At 37.9% G+C, this 21,077-nt stretch overlaps 1 long non-coding RNA gene across 1 annotated transcript; it reads left to right on the top strand.

The window, feature by feature from the left end:
• The first annotated feature begins 8,247 nt into the window (after nt 1-8,247).
• LOC113029729 (uncharacterized) lies at nt 8,248-8,993 on the top strand. Its single transcript, XR_003273484.1, has 2 exons — nt 8,248-8,502; nt 8,585-8,993. It is a non-coding gene; the product is annotated as an uncharacterized LOC113029729 (long non-coding RNA).
• The last annotated feature ends 12,084 nt before the right edge of the window (nt 8,994-21,077 follow it).

Here is a 21,077-nt window from a genome sequence, read left to right as displayed (position 1 = left end):
CAGCTGTAAAAATAGTTTTATGTTGTGAGAACGATCAGGAATTTTAGCATAATAACAATTATTATGTGATCTGAAGCTGAAAAACATTAGTTTGTTTAAATGTGAGATTTTTCTGCTTTTTAAACAAATCTACTATATTTTTTTTTATCAACTAAACATAATCCTTTAACCCCGGTGTTTTGAAAATAACTAAATGCCGTCATTATTGGTACCACTGTTCCACAGGATTCATGTCTAAACATAAATCGAACATAATCATAAATTCATGTGATTTGTGTGTAAACATGTCTTATATATAAAGAGACCCCAGCTAAAAAGCATTATGGGTTATTTATGGGTTGTCTAAGAGATTCATTTTAACCATAAAAAATGAAAAAATGTAACATTTATTAACATGTATTTCTGATCGAATTGATATTGTTTTATTGATTAATATTGTTAAAAGACACATTTTCAAAAATGGCCAACCATTGTTAAAGGACGACTTAATATAAAAGCATGATTCTTAGGGGGAAAATTATTTTAGGAAACAGAAAGGAGGTTTCTGGCACAATCTCGCTTACCTCACTTTAAACATCACTGCAATTTTATAATAGATATGGACGACATGTTTTTTATTCTTTCTGTGAAATCACAAAACTCTATCTCTTGGAGGATTGGTATACTGTTTGAATATGATTTGTTGGTTAAATCTCCCTATTATTTTGTATTTCTTATTATTCATATTTATTTAAACTGCTATTAGCAATATACTTCTTAATGCATTGGTCAAATAATAAAGCTGTTCCACTTCTTTAAAGAATATTTTGGAGACAATTCTGCAAACTTTTTAAGCATTTTTCTGTGATTCATATTTGACTGGTTACTATATATAAAATGTTAAATAAGGCAATACTTCAAAACATCTTGTAGGTGTTGGGATGGATATAGATTGTTAGATTAGCTTTTTGACACAAACCATGAATAAGACGGGAATGTGTGTTATTGGCTAACCAACTGAACTAAGCGCCCAAAACTCTGCTTAAAGAAGCCCAGCTCAATGATTTTTAAAAATCATTGAGCTGGCAACCAGACATATCATAGAGAAAAAAACCTATATGATCACTGACAGTTTTACACAGTTTGACATCACATAATTTCCCAACCCTAGTAACAATAAATGCCACATTAATCATGAATTTTGTTGAGGTCACGGGTATTCTTGCAAATGCACTGCACTGCTGTGATTATAAACCAGTCAGTAACAGAAAAGTCTGAGGTGTACAAGGCGGCCTTTATGAAAGAAATAAGGAAGATATCCTCAAGGTAGGCTACCACATGGTTGGCAGGTAAATAAAACTATCTGGCCAGGGGATAAGTTTGGGTTCCTGATGGGCGTATCAACACATATGCACAGTGAGTAAATATTTCCCAGGGATGGCCATTAGAAAGTAGACTGTACAGTGGTAAAGGCTGTCTAATCCCTGCTGGTATGTGTTTCAAATTCAGCAGACAGAAGGAAGCTGATCCAATTCCCTGCATCCTGCAGGACACAGATCTGCATTTCCTCTGCACTTTGATGAAACAGCAGCCAAGCTGTCCGCCTCCATTAACAGCCCCTCTGATTTTACACCGTGCTCTGACAACTCTGTGTGCTTGTGTGTTTACTTGTATGTGTGTCTGTGGGTGCATATAATAAATATGTCTGTGCGCATATGTCTGTGATGTATTTCTTGGGATCTGCATGTTTATATTGCTTTATAGCAATGAGCTTGAGGTATCACGACTAGGAAAGTCTGTGTTTATTTTTAGATCATATGAACAAACTGAAATCTGTTATAGGTTACAGAAAAAAACAACATTCAGGCCCTATTTCCATCAATGAGAGCCAGAGCATATTCATGCTGGTTTCTCGCGGCTTTAGAAATCTTTCTTATCTCTTGAACAGCAGACTATTTTTGCTTGAGTTTCCTTTATTGTCAGGATTGGTCTGACCATGTGCCATGTTCACAAACTGTATTTTCAGATTAGGCATAGAAATGCTATCTTTTGTCACAATGTGGTGCCTGGAAACTACAGGTTATTATCACTTTAATTGGCCGTTTTTGACTACTTTTGATTTTACCTCTATATTTCTCCTTTAAAATATATTTTTCTTGCCTTGTTTGGTATCATTATTTTCAGCACAACTTCAAATATCTGAAATTTGAGTTATTTTTTCATTTTGGTATACTATATTAGCACAGTTGATCTAAATTCAGACAAAAAATTCAAAATCCGAGTAGAAAAACGTTATATTTTTTACTGTAAAACCCACAAACATGTTTAACGAATCATTTTCATAACTTGAAATGCAAATAGAAATTGTACATTTCTAAAAATTACACACAAGTTTTGCAAACAACAAAGTTATATGGTACTATTTACCTAAAAATGCAGCCAAGGCCTCAGGCGTTTTTTTATATAACCATTTAAATCTATTTACAGAACAATCAGGTGTTCTGCATCAAATAAGAAGGCACACAAATTATTTGTGCCAGTCCAAAAAATGTAGTTTGTGTTCAGTATAAGACAGAGGAGAACACCAAAGGCCTAAACCCTGCAGGTCTGACAGCAGGAGGTGCATCAGTCCAGTTTTCCATGTGGGAACAGCTTTTACACTGAAATCTGCCTTTGACGACTTTTTTTTTTTTTTGGAGAAAATATGAAATTCAGCAGTCTAACTGACACACAATACAAAATAATAACTACACAACACACTAACTATAGCCTCCAAACACGCTAAACGTTACTAATGTCTCACATATGAAAACTCGCTCTCTCTCTGTCTTTCTCTCACAGGCGTCACTCCTAAAAACTTCCCCTTGTCCCTAAACAACCAAATGTCACATGTTTGCCATATCATTTTTTTTTGATTGGCTGACATGGTAAACTCTAACACCAATAGGGAAGGGGCATTTTTTCTTTTTCTTTTTTCGCTCGCAAGCGGAGAGCGTTTGCTAGCGCTGTCTGTAGAAAACGCCGTTTTTACCGGTCTTCCCGCTGTAAACACCACTGTTTTGTTCAGAAAAAAACATCTCGTGTATTTTTTATCATAACTCTGGTTCTACGTGGCCCATCGAAACAATTCAAAAACTGGTATATAGTTTGAAGTCTGCATTTTCGACCCAAGTTGGAATGGAGACTCTGACTTACTGCATCTTGTAGCTGTGTCGTCTTAAATTGGTCATGTGATGTTGGCGCGTCCGGCGACCCCAGAGGGTTAACAAACTCTTTACCTGCTTCACTTTTTAATGAACAATATCGTAAGTCCATTTTCATGTTTCTATTTATTATATTTATATCAGGGTTGAGAATGTCTCTTTCAAGTGACCCACCAGACAGAGAACTCAGTTATCTGTTCATTTAAATCAATGAAAAAAAATCTCATTGTAATTAAAAGCAGAAATCCCAATAAAACAGCTGCATCACACTCAAGCTCCTGTCACAGTCAAAGACTGACACTTAAAAGCTTGCTGTACTATGTCAGAGGGAGACTGGGTATATTAAAACAACACATGGTGTTACTTTTATTGTTATATGCTGTCACCCCTCATACGCATGTTATTAAACTGTGACAAGGACACTGTGGTGTAAACCAGCCCCCTCATTCTAACCGTAGATCAGTACGAGTACGGTTGGTGGTTTGAATTCTCATACTTAAGAGTCTGTTAAATGCCACGCAGGCTTGTCACAGTTATGCAAAAACAATGATCCGCCCCAGCTTGAAGGGCAAGGTAATAAAAAAAAAGAAAACGAAACACAGCATATTTTTGTTCCACCTCCGTGATGACGTGTGTACACAGGATGGTTAACTACGATAAATTGGCCCGAAATTGGCCAATGAGTTCAGACGCACTTGTAATGTGGCTTAAATTGCATGCCCTTTCAGGCAGGGGAACAAACCTCCTCAATGTCAGCGTTCTCTCCCACATGTTGAGTGCTTAGTTTGCCATGCAGTACAGGATCTCCAGGCCTGTTTAGTATTCACCCACTTGAATTTCCTAAAGGTTACCAAACCTAATTAGACATTTATGCAGGATCTTCAAAGGTCCCTCCGTTATTAATGATGTGCTACTTCTGAGGACTGCATCGATGGCTTTTTTTCTGACTCGGAGAGCGCACGCCTCACAATATGTGCATACACAATGGAGACACGCAGCCATCCAAAATGCAAGAAGAGACTTTTAACTGTTGCAGTGTTAAAGTGGCCCAGTGTTTTTGACAAATGTTGCGATTCAAAGTTAGCTTATTTTTTTCCATAAAATGCTCTCATTTAAACATTTGAAATGTTTTCAGCATTTATGAGATTTGCAAGTTGTTACATTCTGTTTTTAGTTACATTTTACGCAGTAACCCAACTTTTTTGGCATTGGGGTTGCACATTAACACAATGACATCACACATTGTCCAATTTAGTTTTATCTGACCGTGGTTGAAGAATTCACATCATGCTCTCACACCAGGAATGTCAAGTGCAGTTCTCCAATCCGGAATTCATTTCCACACCCACATTAGTCTTTGTGTTTGTACTCACTGTTATTGCTTTTACACACACTTCACTACTAACAACATCTTACTATTGTGTTGGTGTATTTCTCATCTGAATCGGCTCTACAACATCAACATCAGTTTTACCCTAGTACTGTTGCCCTTCACTTGAAATTAAATAGAGACACATGTTCTCAGAATCTGAATACTTGAAACAAATAGAAACACAGGTGCACATCCTGACACTGTCATAATTACACAAGCATACACTATACATGTAGGCAGCATAGCTTTACTGTACTACACAGTAGCTGGTGTTATGGTCAAAGTCTTTGTTTCTGTTTTCTGATGTGTGTCAGGAATGATTTGTGACAGACGAATAGCAGAAAGACAGAAAGGGAAGGTTTACAAGATGATAGTGAGACCTGCTGTGATGTATTGTTTGGAGATGGTGGCATTGACAAAAAAGGCGAAGAAGTATAGGTAGAGGTGGCACAGTTGAACATGGTAAGATTTTCATTGGGAGGAACAAGGATGGACAGGATTAGAAACGAGTATATCAGAGGAAAAGCTTGGGTTGAGCAGTTTGGAGATAAAGTTAGAGAGGTAAGATTGAGAGTGTTTGGAAATGTGAAGAGAAGGAATAGCGGCTATAATAGCTCCTGGCAGGCAGGAGGAAAAGAGAAAGACCACAGAGAAGGTAAATAGATGTAGTGAAGGACGACAGGTTTGGTATGACAGAAGAGGATGCTAGGGATAGAGTGAGACTGTGGCATATGGTCTGCTGTGGTGACCTCTAAAGGAATCAGCCACATGAAGAAGAAGATAGTATTACTTTGTGTCTGAACACTTTTTGTCCTACAGTAGGCCACACTGCTTGCAGCACCCTTTCAAAGTCAGTAAGTATGAAACTATTTGGTGTTTAAGTCTTAGAACCATGATGGAAGTATTTTTAATTTACTGGTCACAGAGTTGAAGTGACCAACTGACATTGCATGTTTTGACATAGGTGAAAAATGTGATTTGCAAAAGCATGTGCTTTGAGAATTGAACTGTGTTAAGAGTCGTGAGAATGATGTGCCTAATAGTAGAACTGCAACAAAGGATTTGGGTAAAATCATGACTATAAGTGCCAATAATGCAATTTAATAACAATACAAAAAAGCACCTCTCTCTGTAAGACACTCTATAATATTTTACAGATTGTGTATAATAGCAGTAAAACTATTCAAAAACTATTCAAGTAAAGGACTAAAAAAAGACTAAACATTAATTTCTCACAATTTAGAGGCTGGAACTTTATATTAGAGCTCATCAGCTCATCAGCTGTCACGTCTAATTTGTTTACCTTTATTAAAACTAAGTATATCATTTATGCACACTAGTGGGAGGGCAGTGTAGTTCTTTCATTTATTAATACTACAACAACTGACAGTCTAACTTAGGATATAAAGTGAGACAAAACTGCTTTTAATGGGATAGCTTGATTTTGGCATTCCCCTCAGAAAGAATAAAACGATCCTCCAAAGGAGTAAAGCCAATCTTGGCTCAGTGTCAAAATTAAAATGCTTCCTTCAGAAAAACAGGACCCTGGTCCATCATTTTCCCATGACCAGAATGTGAAATTACTTTATAAAGAATGCGAAACAAAGCCAGGAGACACCTCCAACCTCTCTTAGCCATTTAAAATAATTAACTAAATCTAATGCAGGGATTAGTCCAACATTATGCGCCCGTGTTTGCATCCACTCTTAGTAATGCATTAGGTAACTGTAGTTGACAAGACAACCTAAATAAAACTCAGTTTACATTTATTATTTACATTCAGACTTTAATCAATTATGAATGATGGCTAATTAGTGGTGCGCAGGGGTCATCGCTCTTTGCAGTGTCAGAGTCTGCTAAATGTACTGTATGTCACGGAGTGCGGACATTGACAAAAAACCTCTCACCACTTTACAGATTTAGGTGTCTTTCTTCTGAGGAGACTTCACTAATCATCTGTGAAAGTGTGTGCACTGTGCACGCGTGCTCGCGCGCGCCCACTTGTGTGTGTGGGAATGTGCCCGTGCGCGCGTTTGATAATAATAAGGCAAGTGAAAATGAAGAGGAGCTAAACTGTGTAAGTCATTTCTCATTTCCCTGCTTCAGTGCCTGTCAGCAGAAAGCCTTGCATTTTGAATGATGGCTCAGACAACAAAAAGTGAACAACAAACCCTTTGGCTCCAAGGAGGGAAATGGAGGGAGACAAAGAAAGAAAGAAAGAAAGAAAGAAAGAAAGAAAGAAAGAAAGAAAGAAAGAAAGAAAGAAAGAAAGAAAGAAAGAAAGAAAGAAAGAAAGAAAGAAAGAAAGAAAGAAAATGCACACAAGAAAAAAGAGACAAATGCACAGTTTCTAAAAAATGACCAAACAAACAAACAAAGCAAAATCCCAATATCAATGCTTTGATAAAACCACTGAACATGCCCTGAAAGTGAAACATAATAGAGAGAAAAAAATTACCTATACAGTTGGCACTCATACAGTTTTAGAAGGACCTTTCAAGGGGCTGATTTAATGTGAGAGCATCAATCCTTTAGCAGCACCGGGTCTTGACAGCAAGTGAAAGTAATCTCTTCTTTATTAATGGGACTTTTCACTTTGGACCCGAGGCCTTTGGTATTCCATAATAGTAGTTTCATACTACAGACCAAAGGAAAGAACAATATGAAATCTGATCAAGTGGATGTGTTATGAATGATAAGTGTATTTCTTTGTAAATTCAGCCGAGTCTTTCAAAGAAATACAAAAAAAAAAGGAATGTAAGCAGCTAAAGTAGCAAAATAGATTATACACTGCTTATTTTCATGTAATCAAAAAGTGTTGAGCCTCCTTGAACACATTATTTGGCTGAAAAATAAATATAAACCATGTAGCCATGCAGCTACCCTGTGGGGAACTCTGGAAACTTCAGTTTGACCCTTTGCTTTGGCTTTAAATCCTTAAAAATGGATTATTTCAGTACTTTATCTGAATAGCATAATGTGTAATACAGAAAAGTTTTGCTTAAAAAAAATAGAATGATTTGTTTACAGTTCTCCTCAGTTTTTCCTTTTGTTTTGGCTTCAGCCAAGTTACTTCATATAGAAGTCAGAACCAGGCAGTCAACACATCCAGTCTGGTCTACTCGCTGGCTTTACAAAGACTGAAAGTGCAGTGAAGTCATTAATAACTCAGTAAAGTACACTGCTGCTGGTTGGATGGAGTGAAAACAGATGGAAATTAATTTTGACAATACTGTGCAAAAGTCACTCCCCATTTGGAAAAGAAATAGAAAATATATGATTTACTCATGAAAGTGGCCACTTTCATATATTGTTTTTGTATCCAAAACATACAAGTTTCATTTATATAATTTTTCTAGGGATCTTATATCTGTTTTCACTCTTCTATGCTTTTCATACAAGTTTCACACAGGACAGATACAAACTTTATAAGATTTATATATATCTTTTCCATACGGGTCATTGCATTTTGTTTTGCCAGGAAAACGGTGCAGTGATTTTCTGAAACATGCAAACATACATCAAAATATATGTTGTGTATGGGGCAAAAACAGAGCTTGTGTCATGGTCTGCGTGAGTGGCAGTATTTTTCCGCTGTGTGTCATGTCTCCTCCTCTGGGCGGAGTCGTCCTCGTCTCTCTCAGGAGCTGCACCTGGAGCTGATTAACTCTGTAGTATTTAAGTCCAGCCTTGACAGCTGCTCTATGCCTGAATCGCAACTAACTAGCTTGTGTCCATGGAACATTCTTGCCACCGGGCTACAGCGACTCTCGGCCCCGTCGTTGAGCTCGCCTGCCGCCATCACAGCCATCATTCGGGTACGGTCTACACTCTCACCTGTCTGCCTGCCCCCTTGTCTCACTACTGGACCTTCTCGTACTGGATCAATACTCACCCGGACCTTCACAAACTTACCTCCTCCTCTCACGTACCTCCACCTCTGGACAAGTAAGCCACAGAATTACTCTCATTGGATATCTCATTGCAATCCGTTTTACCTCCACTCTGATACACCTCTCCTCTCTTACAGTCTCCCTGACCACCGGCTCTCTCCCTCGTTTCTCGGTCTGATTAGATATTCCCTACGATGTCCAGCTCCAGCTTTGGGACCCCATTGTCATGCTCATGCTCTCAAACAGATAACTTGCAGTATTTATCTCTCCTACCATAATTGGTGTTTTAATTGTCATAGTGTTCTACCCACAATCATGTATATATTGCCATTTCTGTATGCATAGTTATAGTGTCTTTGCTCACGTCACAGCTTTTGCTCACTACTATTCTAGTAAAATTGTCTCTCTCCGCTATATATCGTCCCTGCCCCATTTGCTAGTATTCATTCGTGCCTTGGCATTTCACTCACCCCTGTATGCAGTCGCTGTACATGTGCACAAGCATTGTATGTATTCTCGTTCTTGTAATTAAACTTCCTTCACGTATCTTGAGTGTCTGTGTAGAATCTGTCTTTTGGGTCCATTCTGTGTCTGACGGCTTGTACTGTGACAGTTTGTGTAATTCTAACACACTCAAAACAATAATTGGCATGACCACCTTTATTCTTCAACACTGCCTGAAGTCTAAGATGAGCTTTATTGAAGTTCTTTAATAGTCCTCAGGAATAATTCCTTAATGACATCTGAAGCTCTTCTTTGGATGTTTGCTATCCCAAAGGGCTTTAACAGTTTTGAAGTTCAGGCTCTGGGGAGGCCAATCCATGACTAACAGTGTTAAACTACATTTTTCAATCTAGGTATGCTGTTATTGCATTTTGGATCACTTTTATGCTGAAAAGGGAAGCTGGTAAAGACCTGTTGCCACTGAATTTCAGTCCAGCTCTTGTATAATTTGGCATCCTTCAACCTTATTTCCCCGTTTCCCTTAAGAATCCTTAAAAATGGCTTCTTGACAGCCGCTTCTCCAGTGAGACCATTTCTGATGAGGCTTAAGCCAACAGCCAACAGATGGATCAACTGAAGGGCCAGCTGCATCTCAAGTCTTATGTCAGGTCTTTGCTGGATTTCTTATTTCTTAAAGGACATGACTGTGAGACACAGCTTGTGGTTTTTTTTGTTTTTTTTTAAAAGCCTGTAATGTCTTCCTTTGTCCTCCACTTGTTCAGTTTCCATTTGATGACACGCTTCCCCCAAAAAAGAGCAAAAAACACATTATTTTGCATCAGTGTATTATACATTCCACGAAAGTCCCTAAATGTAAATTCTGGATTGTTTCTTCAATGAGTAGTTATGTACAGAGAAGAAATGTGTGGTGGCTTAAGACTTTTGCACACTACTGTAGCTATATATAAGTTGCTTTGGTCAGTTATTTCAGCTAGTTATTTTGTTTAACAGTGAAAATGGGCTGAAAGAGGTAATGTGAAAAACAATTTAAAATGATGGCAATGATGCTGAATATGTACTAAATGTGAAAAGTTATAATTAAGGGTTTGGTGATGTCCTCACTGGTTTAAAATCAGTTATCTATTTTCTGCTGGTTAGCTACAGCATGTTCAATGAAGTTGTAGCAGGCTTAGCCGGCTCTACCATTCCAGATGAGATACATAATCTCTCCAGTGTGTTCCAGGTCTACCCTGTAGTCTTCTACAAATTAGACATGTCGGGAAATCTCTTCCCCGAGTGAATGGAGGGTACTCATGAGAACCACCTGAGTGATATCTAAACCCTTTCCCTATCTTAATGGTTTGGCCAATCATCATTTTATTTGGATTTTCCTTCTTTTAGGCCATTCCCAGCGCTTATGACCATAAGTCAAGGTTGGAATTTAAAGGTCTTCAGGCTCAGCTCATGCATTAGTTATGAACAACCGAACTCTCAAAATCCTGAACTTGACCTCTCTCATAGTAACTGTAAGGATGTGTGTTTATCAGATTTTATTGATGGCAAAAAAAACCAACTAACAATTATTTATATATATACAAAAATATACAATGGCATACTATACTATTCATTTATTCTTATTCAAATGCAAATATCTTCTGATCAAAATATTTTGGCTCCTTCTCCAGGCAGTCAAATTTCATTTTAGCATGAGATCACCATATTTGAGTATAGTATATAGCTCTTCTTTATACAGCCTTACATCCAGTATATAAAACCAGGAGAATGACCCAAACAAAAAACAAACTCAAAGTCTCAAATGTGAATCAACCAGAAAACTTTTACAAGACCAAGTTTGTAGCTAAAGTAGCAGAGTGAGGTTTTTTTTTCATAATTAGTGCATACTAGTTCCAAAAACGAGTACTCTATAATAAAACACAGGCAAAAAAACAACAAAAAAAGCCGATCAAGAGTCCAGTAAACAGTCATAAAGGCACACAGCTCATTCAAATACAAGAATCTAAGAAATGTGATCTGATTTAACCTCATTTAAGTTTGAACACTATCCACTTTAAGGCTGTCTTTTTAGAAAGTGCTCCAATGCCTCCATCACAGCCGAGGTCTTTTTTTTAAATAAATATTTTCCCTCAAATGCCTGAGAATGTAACATGGATCTTTTTGTGTACAACAGGAACAGTGAATGTGCTGTAGACGTCCCCAGAAAGATGTCATTGAAGGGGCCAAGCTTTTTTGCACTGTATGGGTAGAGCTCCAAAACTTTGCTCTTAACACCTTGTATGAATTCATTCAGTCTCAGCACAGCACAGCACAGCACAGCTACCATGACAAGATTATAATTCTAACTTTGACCAACTTATTTGAAAATCACCTTCATGTATGTCACTTTTATTATTGGTGACTGATGTTTTCTTCCACAATAAATTTTTTTACTTGGGTTGTAGGATTAGCTTTCTGAGTAAACAGAAAACAGAGCTGAACAATGTTGACATCATGTGCTCTCCAGCATTATACAGTAACTCACTTTGCTGTTACCTTTCTTACCCGATGTCTACTCTTTCCAACTGTACCTGATCTGCAGCTGAGTTTGATTCTTTCAAATTAGCCAACCTATAGCTCAATACAGTATGCAACAATCACACTTACCAAACTTACTGCACTGAGATTTTGTATGCATTCACTGGGTTATGATCATGTTTTATTACAAAACATGTTGTCCATCCTCAACAATGAAAGCACTGAAAAAATGATTACATATTATCATAGGTCTGTGAATGAAAGATCAAAATAACAGTGATGGTGATTGCTATCTGCAACAAAACCAAATTATACATGTATATATCTACAATCTGTCACAAAAACACCAAGCACAGTTTTTTCAGTGACTTTGTTGGGGCTTGAAGCTCCGCCATTCACAGCAGCTCTGTATTGCCTCTTATGTAGCTAGCAGCGGATATTTTATAAGCCAAGATTTAAACGATGACTGAATATTTATTGCTGCAAGCTGTTTCCTTAATTATTATCAAATTGCATCATTTTTTTAATGTAAATAATAAAAGTAAGTATTATAGCAGTGGTGTGAACCTGGACTGTGGAAACAAGGTAGAAAGTTCAGACACAACGTCGCCTGCTTCCATGATACACAGAGAAGAACATCTAGCAAGGTTAAAGTTCCAGCAATATTTGCAGTATGGAAAAACAACTTTACACATATAATCGGCCAATTAAAATTTCAGATGAAAAAATAAATATTTTAAAAGTGAATCATTGAAATGACCTTCTGAAAGTAAACAAAGTGTTTATTTGCATTGCATTCGCTAATTTAAAGTTAATATTTAAATGTTTTAGTATTTGGGCTCTCAAGGTGCTCAGTGACCTGCAGTTTTAAAATTCTGAGTTCAGTAACATCTACTGGAAACTCTGAGGTGCTTCTCTGGAAATCTCTGTTTGGGCAAATGGCATTCTCTGTTCATTGTATGAACTTGTGGAATTCTTTGCCTTCGGAAATCAAGCTGGAGCCGGATTGAGATTGTTTTAAATTTAAACTGAAACAGCTTTTAAAGATTAACCAGTCATGGAGCCATGAATAATTTGCCGTTTTGTTATAATCTTATATCATACTGTAGTCTGTACCCTGTGGTATGTGTTATTCATTTTCTTGTGTTTTAAAGGCCCAACTAGAGACGGGGATTGCAAACTAGCTTAGGCTATAAATGCTGTTGTGTGTTGCCTGGCTCCTTCTTTTAATGTAAGTAACCAGTGGCATGTGGTGACTTTTATAGAAAGGCGAGCAGAGAGCCCCAGTCCACCCTTTATTCCACTGTACAACACGACAGACGGGACCAGATTAAATCATACAGTTTTCTGTTGCCCGTCTTTTACCCTATTCAGTTTCCTGCTGCACTTTACCTTTCTGCCAACTCTCTGCTCTCATGTGTAGGTTTAAGTATTGTAAATTATTATTACTTGTATAGTTGAACAAATATCTACTATATTACCAAAAAGTATTTAATATTAGCTGACAATGAGCAGTGGTGGAGGAATTTTAGAACTTTTACTTTAGAAAAAGAAGGAATAAAACACTAGGAGAACACGTCATTATACATTAAATTGTATTACAGGGAAATTGTATATAAACTATTAAAAGCACCAATAATTATTCTGCAGAAAAAATGTTTCTTGTCATTTATCTATATACCAATATTTATGAAGATGGCTGAGCTCATTTTCAAATCTCATCTACAATATTGTATCATATTTTCTTTTCTTTTTTTTTTTGCCTGTCCAGTTTGGTTCTTTTGCCATCAGAATTGTTGTCTAAAGGCAACAAAAGATGCCCAACGGATTTACTTTACCAAATGGACCATCCCAGCCTTGCCGTATTGGTCTATTTGATTCACCTTTGCTTTTATTGTTTATTTTATTTTCATTTGCTGAACACGGGACAGACTTGACTGGGAAAAAGAAAAAGAGCAGGGAAGCGGGACGGTGATATAGGGCAAAAACCAACAAAACAAACAGACATAAAATACATATATCAATCACCTGGATCACCTGTTGAGAAAGAAAAAAGAGAAAACAAGCAAAGAAAAAGAGAGCAATATAATAAACAACATCATCGCGATGATCTATATGAATATAACGGTAAATACTAAATATTAAATATTATTGTGCAGCACGTGAGAGCAAAAGCGCACAGTGTGCTTTGAGGTAGCAGCCAAAAGGGTGTAGTTTGTTTGTGTGAGCACCCGTGTGTACACCTGTGAGCGTGCTTGTATTTAAAAGGTTCCTTCATGTAATGATCTGCTAGAGGGTGTGGGGAGCCACAGCCCCGTCCTCCTGGGCATAAGGCAGGTATGGAGGAGATTAAGGCTCCAGACATCCAGAGGCCCCAAGAGCAAAGGAGACCAAGGAAGACCAACGGAGGGGCAACCGTGCCACTATCCTGGAAAGAGCTGAGGAGAGCCCCAGATGAGGGGTCGCCCAGCAACCGCGGAGCAGAAGCCGGTGGGGGGGGGGGGGGGGGGGGGGGGGGGGTGTTGCAGTGACGTGCCCGTGAGCTCCGCCAGCAGCCAGCTGTGCCAGAGTGACCGAGCCCCAGGCCAAGAGGCCGAGGGCACCCCACCCCCGAAGTGGCCCGAGCAAGCCCCAGGCTCCAGGCCCCGACAAGCAGCCACCAGGAGTGAGCTGGTGGCTGTATCATATTTTCTAAAAGTTTATGTTTGTAGTGGCTGCCCTCTGGGAAAAAAAACTGTTAATGACCTCAGAAAAAAAGCTTGCATCTCTGTTAAAATGTATTAATATATATATAAAAAAGCAGAGCTGTAATAAAAGGCTTGACCAAAACAGAGCTTGTATAAAAAGTCAGTGTTTAGAAAGACCAGAAAGACCACCTTTATTCTTCAACACGGCCAGAACTCTTTTAGGCATGATTTCTTGCCATTTCTATAAGGAGTCTTCAGGAATAGTTCTCCTTGAAGGATATTTATAGCTTTTCTCTGGATCTTGGCTGCCTTTATTCGTCAAGATGATCCCACACTGTTTCAATAATGATGAGGTCCAGGCTATAGGGAGGCCAATCCATGACTGATAGGGTTCCACTGTGTGTTTTTCCAAGGTATGCTATGTGTTTGGTGTCATTGTAATGCTGAAACATCAAAGCCGTTGCCAATCAGATGCTTTCCAGATGGTTTTGCATGATTTTCTGTCCGGTTCTTGTTTGGCAAACCCCAGCCTGTTTGCACTGGTTCCCTTCCTTAAGAATACCTTCTTGACATCCACCCATACACTGAGATGATTTCTGGTGAGGCTCCAGGAAACAGTAGTGGCTCAACTGATGAGCCAGGTGCATCTCTTGAAGGGACATCCAAAGCACTGCTTTGAATGGTTGGCTGCCTTTTGTTCTGCTTTCTGTCAAGATGATGTTGAGGTCCAGGCTCTAGGGAGACCAGCCAAGGATAGTGTTCCATTGTATGCTTTCTATCCAGGTATGCTTCTGTTTTTGGGATCATGTGGACTGATCCAATGTGACAACTGCAAAAAATGGAACAGTGGAAAAAAGCCATGCTGAAAAATAACTTTTTGCAGATGGGACTGGACTGAAAATGACTTAAAAAAAACAAAAAAAACAGGAGACTTCCAAAGAAAAACTGGGAAACATCTTCAGAACACCTGGAAAACTATTACGCAAGTTCAAAATTACAAGCAAGTTCAAATATTAAGAAATGAAGTGTGGTTCAAGACTTTTGCACAGTATTGTACATCATCTTACCTTCTTTTGTACAACTAAACGCTTGCTGTTGTGAGAAGTGTCAATAATGTTGTGTCAATAATAATCAACATATGTAGGTTTTGTTCGGTAGAGTCAATGAAAAATACAATTACGTTTAAACAGCTTTAATATAGTCCAGATCCCTCACGGTGTGATATCAGACTGTCAAATGTCTGGTAAAGGGTGCAAATATTACACCACAAATCCTCCACCAATTAGTCTCTGATGAGCAACAAAACAAGTTTCCAAAGTTTTGCATGGCATTACTTATTAATTTTACTTTCAAAGGACAATTCCCAAGACTCATCACAATGAGTGTGGAAACTCATTAATGGACTGGAATAGAAAAGTCTCATATGAAAATACTTGCCAGAAACATAGTCTGTAAATCCTAATATATTAAAGTTTGCATAATCTTTTAACACATTTACTGTCAGATTTGATTTCAGCATACATGCTGGGGTGTTAATAGCTTGGCTCCATGTAAGAGTTGGAAGTTATTTCAGCCTGTGTCACTCTCCTTAGTGTTTTGAGTGTGATTTGATATTGATTATGGCCGTGTTCATTCATACTGTATACATGCTTTACAGTAGTTTTACGGTGTCCTGTTCCTACTCGGTTGCTTAGTGGTTTATCACTGAAATAAATGTGGAATTATATATTCATGAATTCATTCATTTTCATGCAGATTGAAGTCTAATTTCACATTTTAAACATCTCATAGCATTAGCGACGAGATAAACAATACATTTAAGTACTGTTTAGTTTCCAAAGGAATTGTATTAAAAAAAAGAACAAATAGGAAAAAAAGCGGAAAAAAATTACACACACAAAAAAAGCAGACTACTAAAAATAGTCCAAATACTGAAAGTCTGAAACAGATGAATTTGTATTTGTAATACAAAGATTAGCAGAAAAGATGGAAACAGAGTGTAAATAATTTAGTATTTCATCTATGGTTCATGTAAATGGGAGAAATCATAGTAAGGGAGGGATAAGGCTGGAAATCAATAGGGCCGTGATCTTTCAGCCCTCAGGCGACTCCACTTTACAGTCATGATTCTCCAGTGAATATCACTGCATGGCCTCAGAAATGCACATTATCTAATTGCAGGCAAATAAAGTTTGTCACTGAATCTGTAAAATCCAACTAAAACATGCAAGTAGAAACCAGGCAAAGAGAAAAATGTGTAAGTGTAAATATATATATGTAAATAATCAAGATCCAGAAATACTGTCACTTCTGCTGGGCCAGAAATGATATGAGATGCACTTGAGAGAAAAAGGAAATCATCTTGTGCTCAGATCAATCAGGAACCCCAGAGTCCAGGCTACAGAGAGGAGAGATCATCCAGCTTATCAGCACACAGTTCAAAAGTCAGCAGCTGTGACTTGTAGAGTGAACATGGCATTGGTAACATTTATGAAGGACCCTATTAATGATAAATGGAATATACAGGTTATGGAGCAACATATGGTGGCATCCAGTCAATGTGTTTCTCAGGGAAGACTTTGTTTATTTCAGCGAGACAATGTCAAACTAAACCGTACAGAGTGGTTCCTGTAAGTTTTTGTTCATTTGTTGGGCTTTTTTTTTTTACACACCATCCCAGTGTTAATAAAAACAGTGTTATATTACTGATAATCCACTCCAAAGCTCCTAAATGAATGAGTGTAATTCTGGCATCCAAAAAAACTTTTAATGCCAGTATATGTTGGACTCCTTATGTGTTTCCTTTGGCTCAGGAATGAATATTTTTGTTATGAAGTTTGACAATTATTTTTAAAATTCTGTAATATTTTAGTTCAAAGTGAAGTTGTTGCTATTTTTGCCATGGTGGCACTATTGCTCTCAGTGTGGCAATATGAGTCTGTTAGTTTGTTCAGCTAAGACTTGAGTAGCCTTCCTTCACTGAATATTACACAAACTAAAATAGTATTGTGATACTCAAAATCTCATCTAGATTTTCAGCTTCATACTTTATAATTATGTTCTTATTGCCAAATTACACATGAATGATTTGAGCTCTCTTCAGCCAAAGCCTAGGACATACAGGTGCAATGCTTTTTTGTTTTAATGTCTCTCAAAATCCTTTCAGATAACTTTTCAATCAACTTGTTGTCTGCCAATTTAGAGTCCTCAAAGACCCACCAGTGGGCATCGTGGCACTGTATGATGGGCCTGGCACTGGTTTCAAAAGATGAGCTGAATCTATGACCTGTGCAGGAGAGCAGAGGACAGAGACAGTTGACGGAGTGAAATCCTTCACGTTGCTGTAATGGGTATAATTACACAAAGAAAAGGGCTGTTAGGTTAAATTACCCGTGATATTCACCATGGATAATGGCAGAAATTCAGAAGGTTAAATGACACCAGGAGCTGAATGACTTTTGACATTAAGGTACTATTGAAAAGGAAATTATAAAAGAGCCTTTATGGGCAAATCCAATACCCTACACGTTGGACGGTAGCAATTGGTTTGAAAAGACTTTAAAAAGGCTTTTTTTGTGAACACCTGTGTCTTTAGAAGCCATTGTGAGATAATGATTTAGTCTAAAAAGCATTGGCTGGATAGATTGTTTCCAACAGTGGAAGCTATTTGAAGCTCTCTTTGAGTTGCAGTGATGTCTGGAAATTGTCCTGCTGAGTACCGCACCTACTCACACAAGTAACCACTGCAGGAAAGGAAACACTGAATAGACTCAAGCAATTAGCTGTTTCGCTCTTATTGTCTCTTACCTCCAGTTTTCCAGCTACCATCCAAATAGGATTGTATGTGAAATTTTCTTCACTTGGAACTATATTCTCTTTGGCCCAAAACGTGTCCATTGCAGACAGCAAACTGCCCAATTAGTGGATGAGAAGGTAAAGGGGGCTGGGATGGACTGCTAGACAACTACCTCAAGTCACCCCACGGCAGCCACCCACACAACTAAACAAGAGCGTGTATTGTTTATCAAATGACTACAGAGGAAAAAGTGGAGCCAGACACTGTAGATGTCATGCATTTTTTCCACGTTGCCCAAGCTGTTGTGTGTCTTCAAACTTTCACTTTGTTTATATCGTACAAACTTTGCTAGACATCTGACTGCCAGTCACCCATATGCTGATGGGCTGAACACGGATGTTAAACACTTGAACACATGTTAAAGACCTGATATTTATTGGATACTCTTAGCATACTGTGAACTATAATTTATGTGAGAATGAGGGGCAGAAAAAAAAGGAAACAGAAAAATATGCTGGCATACACACATCTATATGAATTACACATTTGCTTACATGTTAGATAAGCTGCTTCTGACATTCTCTTTGGTCAGGAATGACTTTATATTAGGATGGCAACATCTATTACACCTATTAATGCAATGCCCCATTCTTGAAGACGACTCTCGATACATTGACATCAGCTCCAGTCCACCCCTTGTGAAATTTTCCCAAGCTCTTGAATCAACAAATTCTCTTAAGGCTGTGGACAGTGCTGGTGAGTAATGGAATATATTTACCGGCATTACGCATTTAAAATGCAAAATATGAGTTGTTGTGGTAGCTACCTGTCACTTCAGTATCTTCGATGTACTATTGCTGTGTGCTTTATTACTATTACTGAAGGCTACTCGCCACCAAGCTAACATCTTATCTTTTGTTAACATCTGATGTTAACATAAGTCTTTGCTCCCCTACAATAAATATATTGTCCATTCAGAGAGATTTGGGCAAGAAGGTGGTAGGGAAGCAGACTCAGCAGACATTTTGGGATTCCAGAGGTGAGCAATTTATTTACAGTGGACTCTATACGTGAAACTTAACAAAACTTCCGCCAAAGTAACTTAAATAAAAAAAACTCAAAAGTACATAGATTTGATAACACAGCTCACCTCTCCTTTCTCATCTGAGTCTGGCAGAGACTCACTATATATAGGGCCATCAGTTTCCCTTCAATTAGCCCAGCCAGTACCACTCACTTGAGCTGAGTGATCTAAAACTCTACATAGTTGACTAAAAATATCCTCTCACTTCTGATTAGCACATTTACACAACTAAACGGCTCTATACGAATAAAACAAACAAAAGGGAGCATTTCTATGGTTAAAGAAATCCCTCCTCTCGGTTCAACCTGCTGATGTGACATCAGTGTGACATCAGCAGGTTGCACTTTAAAATGAGGAAATGCTAGGCGGGCCTTTCCTCACACCTGACCTATATGAAGACTGCAAAGAAAGAACAAAGTATGAACAAATTATTTAATCTGTAACATAATAAAATATAAAGAAACATGTAAATGAGTATTTGCCTTAATTTGCAGAATGTTTGTTTTGCCGGAAACAGAATGCTTACACAAACAAACCCGGGATAGTTATTGCAGCAATGTTACTTTGAAAAATAGCAAATCATAGCAAAGAAATACCGAGACAGAATAATGTGCATGATGTGCAAAAAAAAAAAAGGTCAACACATCTGGGACAAGTGGAGAGCATTACAACTGCTCATCCACTTTGTCACAAACATCCACTTGGTAGAGAAAAACAAGCAAGAATTTACAGGATGTGATTGCTGCATTCATGTAGTTTTAAAAACTTTACAATATATTAAGTAATCCAAAGTATTCAGATCACATTGAGTACATTTAACGGAAGAGATTAGAAACTTTTGGGGCATGTATTCTGTAATCTGTAGTGGAATACGTTTTAAAAGTAACCTTCCCAACACTGCCTGTGGTCTTTCTCTTTTGCTTGTGCACCATTTCCTGCCACACTTTTTCTTTCTAGTAAACTTTCCATCATATTCCTTTTCGACTCAGCACCATGAAAACAGACAGCTTTTTCAGCAGAGACGTTCTGCAGACTACCCTCCTCGTTGAAGGTGTCCATGATCGTCTCCTGGACAGCTGTCAAGTCTGGAGTCTCGCCCATGTTTGAATAGTAATTTACTGAAATGGAATTTCTAGTAATTTGTGATATTGCATTTCTCATGAGCCATAATCATGAAAGTTCAAACAAGCAAAAAAAAATTAATATTTCACTTCATATGTAATGAATATAAAATGAATGAAAGTTTTCTTTGTTGAATTAAATTCTGAATAGAAATAAACCATAAAAGAAAAACTTGATAACAGCAGAATAAAATAAATAACATTCAATATTAAAAAATACTTCAGGTAACATGGCCCTGCATAACAAGCATATAATTTTTTCACAAATGAGATGATTTTGTAATATTCAACCCAACCAACAAAACTGTCTTAGTTACCTTTTTTTGTTTGTTTAATGAGTAGTAAGTGCGCACATGTCACAGGACTGCTTATAGGAATGAATCTATGCCATGTAAGTCACATAGCATCAGAGATGGGCAGTAACGCGTTACTTGTAACGCGTTACTGTAATCTGATTACTTTTTTCAAGTAACGAGTAAAGTAAGGGATTACTATTGCAAAAACGGTAATTCGATTACCGTTACTTTCCCTTTACTGCGTTACTAAAACCGTGATTTTTTGCGAGAATGTCTCACGACAGTGACGTAAGCGAGTGCGCTGTTAGTGACAACAGCTGTGTGCAGATCAACAATGGATCACATATCGATTGTGGGAGAGAGTATGAGCGTGCAGAGTTTAAAGCGTGGAAGTACTGACCTTACTTTGAGTTTGATTCCATAAAAAGTGACAAAAACATTAGCGTCCATCGTGCGTGGGAAGAAAACTTCTTTTTACAGCGAAAAAAACCCTAAACTTCCGAGCAAGCACCGAGTGCGCAACGACGTAATGGGAAACTCACAGAGAAACTCGAGGATTCTTCAACTGACAGCGGCACACCTGCACCAGGGTAAACCTCCGCCTACCGCAGTCCTGCTTTACAGGTGAAAATAGAGCAACAGGACCGCTGAGTCTTTGACTTTATTTATT

The sequence above is a fragment of the Astatotilapia calliptera genome, chromosome 9, assembly GCF_900246225.1.
Source record: "Astatotilapia calliptera chromosome 9, fAstCal1.2, whole genome shotgun sequence".
Classification (NCBI taxonomy): Eukaryota; Metazoa; Chordata; class Actinopteri; order Cichliformes; family Cichlidae; genus Astatotilapia; species Astatotilapia calliptera.
The sequence above is the reverse complement of the archived record's forward strand: the minus strand, read 5'-3'. Positions and strand labels throughout refer to the sequence as shown.